We start from the raw sequence: 12,637 nt of genomic DNA, 5'->3' as shown, positions 1-12,637 counted from the left end.
GGTTCGGCCATTCCCGTCATGGAAGCGATGGTGCACGAGCCAGTACCCGACCGCATGTCGAGGCATTGAATGTCACGAGAACGAATCGAATGATCGTGCCGTGCTCGTGTCTGTATCGGCGGCATTTAAACATTGCCACCGCTGGGATCTCGAAGCTTGACGAAATCCTGGGGATAGCATTGTTGGCAGCGCCAGGAATGCGCTCCCCATAACCTTGTCGTCAAGTGTTGCGAAGGAAAGGCTAACATTAGGCTGCTGTACTGACAGATAGCTCCTGGTTAGCTCAGTTGGTAGAGCGCTTCGGCAGTCTCCGAGAAGTCCAGTGTCGGTTCCTTGACCTGGCGGATATTTTCAGTGGCGACAAGTCGCATAGGAGGCGAGACATGTGCGTCATTTCAGGCATAAGTAAATTTCCTTATGTGTAAATATATTTTATCTTGGGGATTTTTTCTACATTATTTATGTACTTCATGTCACAAATTGTGTGCAGCGTTAAAGGGGTACTACAACGAAATTTCGGGGCTTATTTTATGGTCTATATGTGTTCAAAGGGGCAGTATCACGTCGGACGCACCAATATCTTGTTAAAAAAGACACGAAAAGGAATTTTAAGACGAATCAAACGATTAGCAAAGAGCACCTGGCGGATGTCGCTAACGTCTCATTTGTAATGCCCGTCTAGGATGTTTGAAAGGTAGTGCACGACGGTTATTGTCTCACCTCTGGCCACGACGATAGAAGAGGGGAAGGAGGAACTCCCCTCTTCCCGAGAATTCCTTTTGTAAACAGGATAACTGGGCGAGTTGGTATGGATTCATAATGGAACAGCGCGAATTTTTGCAAGGACAGAGGAAGGAACTGGACAGGACGAGCGCTGACTAACAACTGAAAGGTTTATTCTCAGGAACCCACGAAGAAAAATATACGACAACACGACTCTCTAATCTCGATGTAAATGCGCATGCGCCGCACAAAATTGGGTGCTATCAGTTTGTGCGTCCCAGACGTCGCTATTGTCCCTCTACAAGAATATAGAATATTAACCCGTCACTCAAAATTCGTACAAAAGCAGCCGCTTCGGTGGCTGGAACGACTAGGCCATCCCTTCGACGTCAGCCTCGCCGTAGCTTTGCTCGTCTCGAGACGACCTACGTCACGATTGCGTCGTATGTCACGTGCTCTAAGCTGGGCCTTCTCGGAGCGCTTGCTAGTATGGGCCGTTTATAGACCAACACGCGGTCGTGACGTCACGCAGCAGCGGTGGCGTTGTCGACGGTACCGCGCATGCGCAGACGATTCACTTCACGTGAGTTCGGTTTCTGCGCACGCGCAGTGGCCACACCTGATAAGGGCAAACGAGGGCTTGTCTGTAAACTGCGTGTCGGTCTATAACAAAAAACACAGCCACCAGGCTCAAAATACAAACGTGTGATTGTCATTTACGGATATTGTGGATCATATTCAGCCTATTTTTGAACAGACGGATATATTTCAAATTTCGTTGAAGTATCCCTTTAACAATGGTACGGCAATGTTACGTGTTTCGCCTCAGTGCATAATTTTTCGCTGTAGTGAAGCAGTATTTAAAGCCGCGCACTCACGGCCGTACTTTACAGGTATGTATGTAACATCATGAAGAAAAAGCGCATAAACGAAAATAATCCAATTTAAGTTTTAATATTTTGATCTAATTGAGCGTTCTATCATATTAATCACTTTACCTTCAAATAATGATTTCTGCTTTTGAACTCGCGCACAGTAAGCTAGACGCCTAAACACAATGACTTTTTCATTTGTTTTCAAAGAGCGCAAGTTGATGGTATGGTCTCCAAAGAGACGCAGGAACTCGTGTAAGACACAACAATTATACTGCTCAATGCTAGACCGAGCTACCTTAGATTTCTCAGTCTGTCTCTCTCTGACTCTCTATCTCCCTGTTTCTCTCTCCGCCGGTCTGTGAGCTTTTGTGCGGACGGATCCGTTTTCTGTGCCTCCTTCCTTCGGATTTCAATTTGCTTGCACGGGGGGCCAAAGAACCGAGCGAAGAAAGTGGGAGGTAGTAACAAAGCTCCTTTATGATTTATTCAGAAGAATATCGTATTTTGTTTGTGTCATTCCCACAAATCATGGACATGCTCCGGTTGCGCCGTCTCTCCTAAGACGCTACTACACTGTAGACATTTCGGTGAAAAAATTGGATTTCTCGGCATAGAACAAAATTGAGCGCACAGTTGTCAAAGCGCTTTCAAACATGGGTTGTTGATGGGTGTTGACATCGCCTCAGCACAAAAAAGTAAAAAAATCTAAAATGAGTGGAAGGTGGTTCCAAATGCGATTGAAATTCTCCTTAGTTTGAATGGAAAATCTCGAGAGAAAGACGAACTTTGAGCCATTAAATTCATCTAGACAGACCGCTAAAAAAGTAAGTGTTGATTAAGGGGGCCGGGAATATGCGCGACTGCTTTTGCCAGGTAGATTCGCGGTAGTACCATTCAGAAATGTTCCAGAAGGCACTTTGTACGACGTCCCTCCACGAGCCACACCGATCGACCGAAATCAGGGTCATAAGCGAGGTTTCTGCTCCTCTCGCTGTCTTCGGTGCGGCGCAGCGGTCATCGCGCCGGACTTGCATTCCGCCTTCCTAGGTTCGAACCAACTGAAGTTGGGACTGTCTCGGGTGCATCTCGGTGGTATTGTGGACCATCCAGGTGTAGACAAAATCGTGCAGTTGTTTAAGCTTTTATTATATATATATTTTGACACGCCAATTAAAACCTCTTTTCGTATTTGAATAGGCTATGCGCGAGTCCTCAAAGTTTATAACTTTTGCCTACATATTATGCATGCATTTGTTTTCCACACTTGCAAAATAGCACGAAGTTACTTGTCGCAATTTCAATAAAGAGTCTTCTTAGAATCATTGTTTTCACATTTTATATTTTTAAAATACTAGGGGAGGAAACATTGGGCGCTATTCTTATACACGACAACCTGCGAGAAATCGGGCTCTTCAAGAAGTCAATCCAGAATTTGAGCTTTGACGGGTTATATTTAGAAAATATCGGTAATTTCAAATAAAATTCACTGTAGCCCAGGAGGCAAAGTACGCAGGCGAACTGGTCAGTAAACATCACTTGAGACTGCGACAAATAAAATAACGGACCGTATGACACAGATCTCAAACACAGCTGTACTTATTCGAAGTCGGACGCAGCGCGCAGTCGCAGTCATTTCGACTGTCTCTACAGTCAATGCTAAACGTTATTTTTGTTCTAATATTTCAATGGGTTGAGGTATTTAGCATTAGTATTATTTTTGTTATGCTGTAAACATAACACGTTTGTGAAAGCCCTACTTCATTTTGTCAAACTCACTATCTGCAGCCGAGCCGCGTTCCACACAAAGCTCGAGTATCGAGAAACAAGTGAACGCCCAGGGATATCAATTTCAGGCGAAAATAAATATCACAATGCACCGAAGCGCCACCACGCACAATTTATTGCGTTCATGCACAGGTCTGGAAGGGGATCCCATCGCCATCTGTTAGTTCAGAATTCTATTAACCAAGGATGGGTTTTCACCTTAAAGGGGTACGGAAACGAAATAACGTGGGTGGAAGCTCTCTACCCCTCGCTACGAATTCGGCCAGAGAGGTGCGCAATGCTTATCGCACTCGTGACGTCAAAAGTTCCAGCACGGTCAAAGGTACTGTAGTTGCGAGCCTTGCCGCTTGGTGGCGTTTACGCGTGGCAATCTCACTTAGTACTCATATCCGAGGACTGTACGGCCAATGGCCTAAACAGAGCTTGCCCGTAACATAATTTGCGGCCATTTTGGTACTTTATGTGCCACGAGGGTTCGCTTCCCCGTGTTATATATGCTTCCCCGTGCTAGATTCACACCGCAGAAGTAGGGGTCGAGAGAACCAGTAAGTAGAACTAACCGTCAGTACCCAGAAATGGCGTATGGTTGGCCTGACTTAGGTCCCTGCATCCTCAGATCAAGCTCCTTCCTAACGTCTGCAAAAAACGGCGATCTCAATGATGTGGAATGCACGTTGCGGAAGCAATGTGGAGCTGACTGCAGCCAGTGCCACACCCACGAGAGCTCGAGGTCGTTGCTTCGAAGCGTTGTTCCGCAGAACAATCGAACCCTCGCGCTCTAATATGCACCTCTCAAAGTCAGGAGCGCAGGCTAGCACGCGCTTGCAGCTATGCCTGCAGTCTCAGATAATCAGCGTTTTCCGTCAAGTAACATTTAGGAGGAGGAGGAGGATTTCCGTGAAGGAGTAGAGAGGACGGAGTTTGTCATGCGGGAAAAACGCCGACGATGTCCCGTCCGAAGAACAGAGGGAAACGTAAAGAAGAGCAGAGAAAGAAAATAGGAGATGGGGAAGGAGAAAGGAAGAGCTAAGTGACTCCACGAGAGAGCCATACTGCCGCTAACTGGTGCTACTTCTTAGGAACTAAAGAAGTGATGGCATTCCAACGTAGCTTGACAGACCGCCACCAGATGCAGTTTTGAAATCTGTTCATTCGTTTTAAAATTACTTTTCTTAACTTATCTGCCTACAAACCAGAAACACTAGACTAGGCTAGTGTTTCTGGGTGGCCAGCAAAACATGAACTACATTTAAAAAAGAAATAAAAGTGCAAACATTTTGTTGCCGTACCTTTTTTAAGCTGAGACTGCAGCCAATGCCACTAGCACGAGAACACGAGGGCGCTGCTTTGAGTAGTTTGAGGGGCGAAGCTCCTTAAGGGTTTAGCCTTGTCCGTCCGGCGTCCGTGCTCACATCGATCTTGCTGGTGCTCGTGCTCGTGGTCGTGCTAGTGAGCTCACGTGCTCACGTGCTAACGTGCTCGTGTAGGGCAAAAAGATATGATGAAGAAAGAAAGAAGAAGTGTTTGCGCAGTCAACAGGATTCGAACTTGTGCGGGGAGGCCCCAATGGATTGCTAGTCCATCGCCTTAACCACTCGGCCACGACTGTTTTTTTCTTTTTTTTACTAGGCAAGAGTTGGGGATGTCATGGATGAAACGTTTCATGTAACCGCTCAACGTCTATACAGGAGAGGGCGCTGCGATCAAATGCGTATATAATCGACCTAAACTTTGAATACATTGGCTCAACGTTTATAGACGCGAGGGCGCTGCGGTTAAATGCTCAAATGTGTATATAACCACGTTTCATACCACAGATTCTCTTTCTGACATGGAGGAAAACGAACAAAAGGCTCGGCATGCTGGGGCTCAGCGTCTACGCAGACAAGCACTACCAGAGCTTCGCCCCAATGAACATCATTTACCACGTGGAGATGCGGTCAATTTTTTTACACAACGCGTGTACTTGCACTAGGGATGCAGATCTCGAATATTAGAAGGGCGGGTTAGCTCGCGCTTATAGCTTTGACTGCAGTCTCAGCTTAAGGGTGCAGGGAGCACAGGGAGGATTTACTGGCGGCGATAGTTGCGTGCGCGACTGTTGAGCGCGTACTGATGGCCAGCTTCCACAGCTATTTTTGCAACGTGTATTCAGCAGCTTCAAGATTGCTGCTCTTAGCGGCCTATTAATGTGAGAAAGTTCTGAGCATGCGCTATGACCAGCGCACTCAAATATGGTGTCCAGTGAAAAGCCACTATAGCCTTGCTCGCGTACGACAGCCACAAGCCGGGAGCTTGTGCCAAGCGTCCGAGTTTTTTTCTTTACTTTTTATTTTAGCGAACACAGAAGGGTGGCAGGGCTCAGTACGATATCACCGGGATTCCAACAACAGCAGAACGCGCTGCCTTTTTCAGTCTTTTTTTCACTAATTATAGTTCTAGTTCACTGTAGTTGGGTCCCACTAGTGACAGTAGGCTTGTGCAAAGTGAGAAACGTTCCAGACCAATATTGTTGCACGAACCCTTTAAATAGACCGATCCCACCAAGCGTTCCACGCATGCGTGACACCGCCATAACTGTAGTTAGTAGGAGGCAGACGCCAGTCCACGCGACAGCTCATGCTGCCTCGTGGTCTGCTCAGGCAAACCTCCAGCAGGGTTGTCGAGCATGCAAAAAGACTACAGCTTCCACGATGCATATCGGCAGCGGTGGCGTACTCAAACTAGCTGGTGAGATCGGTCTAGTGTTGGCATTACGAAAATCGAGTAGCCCTGTGTGAATCTGGACTGTGCAGTCACAGAGAGGAGAGCTGCGACACCTCATCGGACCATACACTCTAAGAAAAAAGTTGACCTCAAGGGACTAACGGCAGCATTTGGTCCTCTGAACTCCCAGTTGCTCCTCGAAAGGACCATTTGGCTCAAGCTAGGTACCGTGCGCAAAAGCTGGGGACTAACTGCGCTCGACTGGGACCAACCGATAGGCGTGCGCGAGCAAAAGCATCCATTAGTCCCCCTCAGACAGGGTGCATCTGTATGATTTAGTCCCCGAATGCAAACGGAATGTTCGCCAGGAGGACGGATGCTATTTCGCTTGCCTTGGGGATCGGCGAGACTCATCCCAGCACGGCTGAAAGTGTTGACGAAACTCGGACGAAACTGGCGAATTTGTTTAATGTGCCAGGAACGTTAAGACATTGCATGGTAGAGCTTCACGCGTTGTGTGAAAGCGAGTGAACGAATGTGTTGACTCGACTTCTTCCAACTATCTCCTCAAAAACGATCTGTTGACATTCCAGAAGTCCCATTTACGTAATTTGCCTTCGCGCAAAAAATGTGCATTCATCCAAACGCAACACCTCCAAATACTAACACTTTTTTTCTTTTAAAAATGAAACTTAACAGTTTGTAGAAGCCACGCTTTTAACACCGGAGTCTCGCAGTCAGAATAAATGGTCATTTCAATCCCTAAAACTGAGCATTCCCACCGGCGATATAAGCAGTCGCGCGATGCCACTAGATCGCATCGCAAAAAAAATTAGATGGTCACACCGGCGTGTGCGATAAGCGAGTCCAACGCCTTCGTTGGCGAGTCGTTTGTCGAAAACTCTCGCTCCGAACGCCGTTGATTTGCTCAGCCGCTCCGCGACTAGATCGCATCGCAAAAAAGTTGAGTCGAGAAGCGACTGCTCCAATCGCGTCGCTTTTTGCCCGCGATGGTCGCTTTTGCGATGGAAGTTATCGCGCGGCTAGATCGCATCGCCGGTGGGAACGCGCCTCCGTCTCTGTGTGACAAACCTTTCTGGGTAGTCCAATGTCGAACTAAAATCCGCAACGACACACTTGATGCACGGCACGTTCCACTTAAAGAGCACATTCAGGGGCAGTATCCAGACGCCTTCATGCCATCGTCGTCGCTGTTTCCAAAACAATCCAGATGAACTACGAAGAACGAACCACGCCCGGAACGTCACACCTGGCAGCACCCTACTAATACAAAATAAATGCAAACTAAAAAAAAAAAAAAAGCCACTTGAGAAAGTTGAAAATGCTTAAGAGAGAAAGAGAAAAGAAAGAAAAAAAAGTGTCTGCTTGAGGTCACTCGACCGGCGTGTTGAAAGTGGCGACCGTCTCCCGTCCTTGGAGCTCTTCGGTGTCCTTGTGTCGTGTGCAGTGGGAGTGGGAAAAGAGATTATCTTCTGCGCGCACTGCCCCCTCCCCCCAATCCCCTACCCCGCATTCTTTGCTCCTTGTACACGCGGAGGGTTGGGCGTTGGTCAGATGGGGTCCGTCGGGAAAACGGGAAGTGTCTTTGTTTGAAAAGAACCTGTTTTTAGTAAGTTGAAAGTCGAAATACAGCCTTCGTCGGAGGCTGGTCGCCTTGTGTCGTCTCCGATCATGCCGGGATCGGGTTTGGATTCGCGGTACTGAAGCACTGCACTTGATCTGTTCTGACGTCGCAAGCCAAGGGAACTCGATTAAGGTATGTCGAAGTGCTTCTGTTTATGGTGTATTTATTAACTGTGGCTTCAGAAAGTGTTTTCTTTTGAGCGCGTTCTCTAGCTTGCAAAGCGCGCGCCATGCTCTATTCTTTTTGGCACCCCGGTTGCTGATTTTGTTATGCGGCACAGAGACCTCATATTCTATCGTATCGAGCGAAACGCCAGTTCTACCGATGGCTTATTTTTGTGTGTGTGTGTGTTTCGCAGACCCTGGCAGGATCGCTTGACCATAAACGCCTGTCCACATGCAGCGGAGCGCTACAGGCATAACGCTGACCTTGCGCTAAGCGCGTGCTGACGGGATCGGTCAAAAGCTTTGTATCGCACCGACAAAACTCATGCTCACGGCAGACGAAAAGTAGCTCATGACACGTGAGCAGCGCTACATCAGCGCTTCGCTGCGTGTGAGAACCGGCATTAATGGAGACATTTATTCGATTGTACACTAGACTTTCGCGTTGATGGCGGGAGATCATGCCGTCACTTTGAAGCATAGTTTGAGCACGAACGCGCTGGGTCTGTAATTCGCAGCGAACGGTCTACTAAAATCAATATTGCGCTGGTCTGCTGTCAACAGACTGCGTGTTGGATGTGAACCATTGTATCACTTATGCAGCCTATTTGTTAATTTATTATGCGTGTGTTATAACTTATATCTGATATATTTGTCAAGCGATTCGGTATTAATGCTGCCCTGTTACTAATAATCCAAATTCCTCGCAAACAGGAAAGAAGCTGCCGGAGCCCCAATAAGCGGTGCTGGGACCACGACCGACTTGGGCAGACGTCCCAGTGTCCAAGCCATCGTCGACGCAAGTGCGCTCTTCGGAATCTGGCCTTATCGTGGATTCTACCGCCCTGGAACTTTGACTTCAGTCATCCTTGAATGCGATGTGTATCTACGAGGCAATAAAGCTACTTTTAACCTGAACTCCACAATTTCGTTTCGGGAGATTTGTGGCACGGGACCAAATGAAAAAAATAAACCTTTAGTCCCAGAAGCCTAAATCCAAGGGCGCAACGTTTAGACCCAGGGGTCCAAGTGCAAGGGCCTAACAGTTAGTCCTCGGGGTTCATTTGAACCGGTGTAGCAGTTAGTCCCAGGGGTCCAAGCGCAAGGGTCTAACAGTTCGTCTTCGAGGTTCAATTGAAACGGTGTAACAGTTGGTCCTCGAGGTGTAACTGAAAGGGTGCAACAGTTAGTCCCAACGGTGCTAGTGCGAGGGACTAACTGACGGGGCGCAACAGTTGCTCCCGTTACAGTTGCTCCCCTAGGGGACTAATGGTGGTGGCAGCGCATTTAGTCCCCCGAGGGACTAAGTCGCGCTCCCTTTTTTCTTAGAGTGTAGTATATCTTTACGTATCTTGCACTCTACGTTGAGGAGCCATTGCCGGTGTATGCTTGGAGAGTCGCGCACTAACGTATGCTATCCACACAGAAGCCCTCTAACAGACGCGGCGTCAGACTCAAGTTGGGTGATGCGCCGTCACCGCAATTGCGACCATCAAGAAGGCGCTGCGCCAGAATCGTATGCATGACTATCCTGAACACATGCTCTTTATAAGGCGGCGTATTGTAGCAGCCGTCGTGGATTTGTAGTAGAGCAACCTGGAATCAAATTCCGAGAAAACCATGGTCGGTTTTAGGGGTTTTTGTTTTCAGGCTCATAACGGATATCGCTGTATTAACACCGGCTTTTATCGTGTTCGCATTTTTACCCGATCCTCAGGGCACGTCTTGCGTGATTTGCTACAAGTAATCCATGACTTTAGCCTCCCACATTTTCTTCCAAACTCGGCAGGCATTTTATGTGTAAGTAGTAGGACCCGAATAAATAAATTCCGCTATTCATTCATTCATTCATTCATTCATTTATTTTTCGTGCTCATGAACGGCGAGTAGCCTATGTAATGATGCACAGAGTCAAAAGAAACACACATAAGAAATCAACAGCACATGCAACAGCTAATATCTATTATGGGGGAAGAGGAAATAGGTAACAGTTAAATATCAGCCAGAGAACACCTAAACGCTTGAACACTTGAGTTGAAAATGTCGATGTCGATGCTGGTTGTACTGAACCTGTTATAAAAATGTCGGATGCGGTTCATGGGACTGGAGAGGTTGATTTTTTGAACTGAGAAAGTGGGATTGACCCTCAAAAGCACTCGCGGTACATATATGCTAATAGCTGATGTAAGGGTCGAACAGTCAATGCAACCATGAACGCATTTATACAAAAAAACTAGATCGCGCTCAAGTCTTCTCGAGCTTAGTGTGGTACAATCACATCGTCGTAAAAGCCTGTTATACTCATAATAAACACTGCGGCCAATATAGCGATCATATACAATACGGAAGAAACGTCTCTGCACGTTTTCGATTTTTGAGAGGTAAAAAAGAGGAATGCAATCAATTGTGCAAATTGTTAAACGCGCTTATGATCAGTGTTGTACGCGGTCTTCCAAAAACAAAAGAAGAACGCTGGTTTCTTTTTCCTTCTTAATCTCGGAATCAGTTTTCGTTACAAGTTCCAGCGGTTAAAAAGTACCTCGTTACCATTACTTATTAATGTTTGAACTGGCTTTATATTTAGGCTTCATTTTCAAAATTGCATGAAATGATGACCTCTATAGTTCGTAAATAATATACCGCAAGCAAGTGAACATGCCCGCATCAAGCTTTGTGTCATTCCGTCACAATCACATTTGTTACAGTTATTGGTTTTCGACTGTCTTTGGGTACTTCCACATCCCATAAAGCCAGAGGATCAAATTAATGTTAATAAAAAGTCTGAGAACCCGCTAAAATTGGGTAAAATTGCAGCACGTACCGCCGTTCCTCCTGCCGTTCCCTCGAAAACGTAACGAGTTCCTGTTCCAAGTTCCACAGTCACAAAATGGAACTGCTGCTTTCCCCCGTTTCCCCTAAAAGTAACACGTTCCAGGAACGTCGTTCCTTGAAGCGCCGCTCCGTGCAGCACTGCTTATTAGCGGCGAGATGTTTCGGTGGCGCCCTCGTTCGGTTACTTTTCGTGACGTCATTACCATGTGAACAACAATTTCGATGGTGTTTGTAATGGGCATGGTCGAAGCCTGAAAGCATAGCGCTCGCAAAGCAACACTGCCAACACCGTCAAAATTGAAGTTCTTACATTCCTCTTATTTCCGTCGATGAGACATTCTTTGCTGACGTCATAGTTAGCATTCGCCCATTGTGATGGGCCGACCACAGCGACGCTTACGATCGCTCACTTCACAAATAGCGCCAAAGGTTGACCGCAAGGTATGAATATATGCTCCTGAGTACCTTTTTGTCTAAAGATGCCAACGCAATCGGCAATGACTAAGTGCATTTCTCACTGTCTTCTCAAAGTAAAAACGAAACCGAGCACAAAGTTACATACACGTGCTAGTTTGTATGATGTACAAGCTTATATAATGTTTTTTTTATTTTTTTTTTAAATACCGCAAAAATAATGAATGTAAAGAGCACTTACTTTGTATTTGACAGTGTCTGGGGTCTCGTAAAAGACGCTAGCATTTGTGCCAATGTTGAATCCAAAGTTCACTTGCTGATCGGGTAAACGACGACCAGTGTAGTCTTTCTTCGCTACACAAATCTGAATCCGAATCAGAATAAGAATATTATTTTTGCATCGGAAATTTCTTTATTTTCTTTATTTGTTTATTCAGAGATTACCCCGCACTGCCCGAGGGCGTTACAGCAGGGGTGTTACAATGCTGAAAAAAACACATCTTCATTTTCACTGCACACTTGCAGCTCCGACACCCCAACTTCAATGGGAACACCAAATATTCCTTTTACCTAGAAGACAATATCATTGAAACCTGCCTACAAAGTCAGTTACTTGTATATAATAAATAACCGTATATTGCAGATATTCGCATTAAATTCAATGTCACTTATATTTCTATTCAATCAGGAACTGCATTTTCAGGTACTTCAAGAAAACCGCCACTGAGTGCACAGCGCCTATGTATCTTCGAAAAGTTTATACACGTGGTACGTTCAAACCCCGGATGTTAGTTGACAGCCGAACACATGTTTTCTAAGTCGAGTGAAACAAAGCTTGTATCAGAATGCCGTGCTGTTTTACGCAGAACTAAAATGAACTACGCGTGGATTACTTTTGGTATTGTTGTTCGTAGTATCGGGAACAAACAAAAACCGAATGGAAAAGCGCGTGACCTTCGATTCACGGTGTGTTACCTGGAGGCACCCAGGAGCCTCAATAATTGCGGAGTAGAGGGGGGCTCAAAGCGTGAGTACCTACTTCAATGTGCACACCAAATACCTCACTAGGAGGATAAAATATACTCCGCTCATTGGCGTTAGATAGCGCGCCTTGAGCACCACATCTTCCTTGGGCGGCTTGGAAACTTCGCGTCAGAGAAAACCCGTGTGTATCACGCGGTCTTCGCAGTCGTATTTTTGCTCTGCGTCGTTGGAAAGGGCTGCCACCGACCCGCCCAGATACCGGATTCGCCGAGGCAGCAGATGTGGCACTGCGCCCTCTGTCGACGATAAATTACGGCACTCACCCCTCAATTTACAGGGGAAACCCCTGAGGCGGCGAGGGTCCAGCCGTTCTAAGTACAAAAAGATGGGGCGTCTGGGAACCCTGTAGACCAGAGAGTCATAATATAAAGCGCACAAAGACACAAAAAACGACAGCACAAAGAGGAGAGCAAACAGGACGAGCGCCTCGTCCTGTTTACTGTCCTTTT

The 12,637-nt window shown here is 46.6% G+C and overlaps 1 non-coding gene across 1 annotated transcript; it reads right to left on the bottom strand.

The window, feature by feature from the left end:
- Positions 1 to 4,910: 4,910 nt before the first annotated feature.
- Trnaa-agc lies at positions 4,911 to 4,992 on the bottom strand. The gene has a single exon. It is a non-coding gene; the product is annotated as a tRNA-Ala (tRNA).
- Positions 4,993 to 12,637: the final 7,645 nt, after the last annotated feature.

The sequence above is a fragment of the Ixodes scapularis genome, unplaced genomic scaffold, assembly GCF_016920785.2.
Source record: "Ixodes scapularis isolate PalLabHiFi unplaced genomic scaffold, ASM1692078v2 PGA_scaffold7__128_contigs__length_106722199, whole genome shotgun sequence".
NCBI lineage: Eukaryota > Metazoa > Arthropoda > Arachnida > Ixodida > Ixodidae > Ixodes > Ixodes scapularis.
The sequence above is the reverse complement of the archived record's forward strand: the minus strand, read 5'-3'. Positions and strand labels throughout refer to the sequence as shown.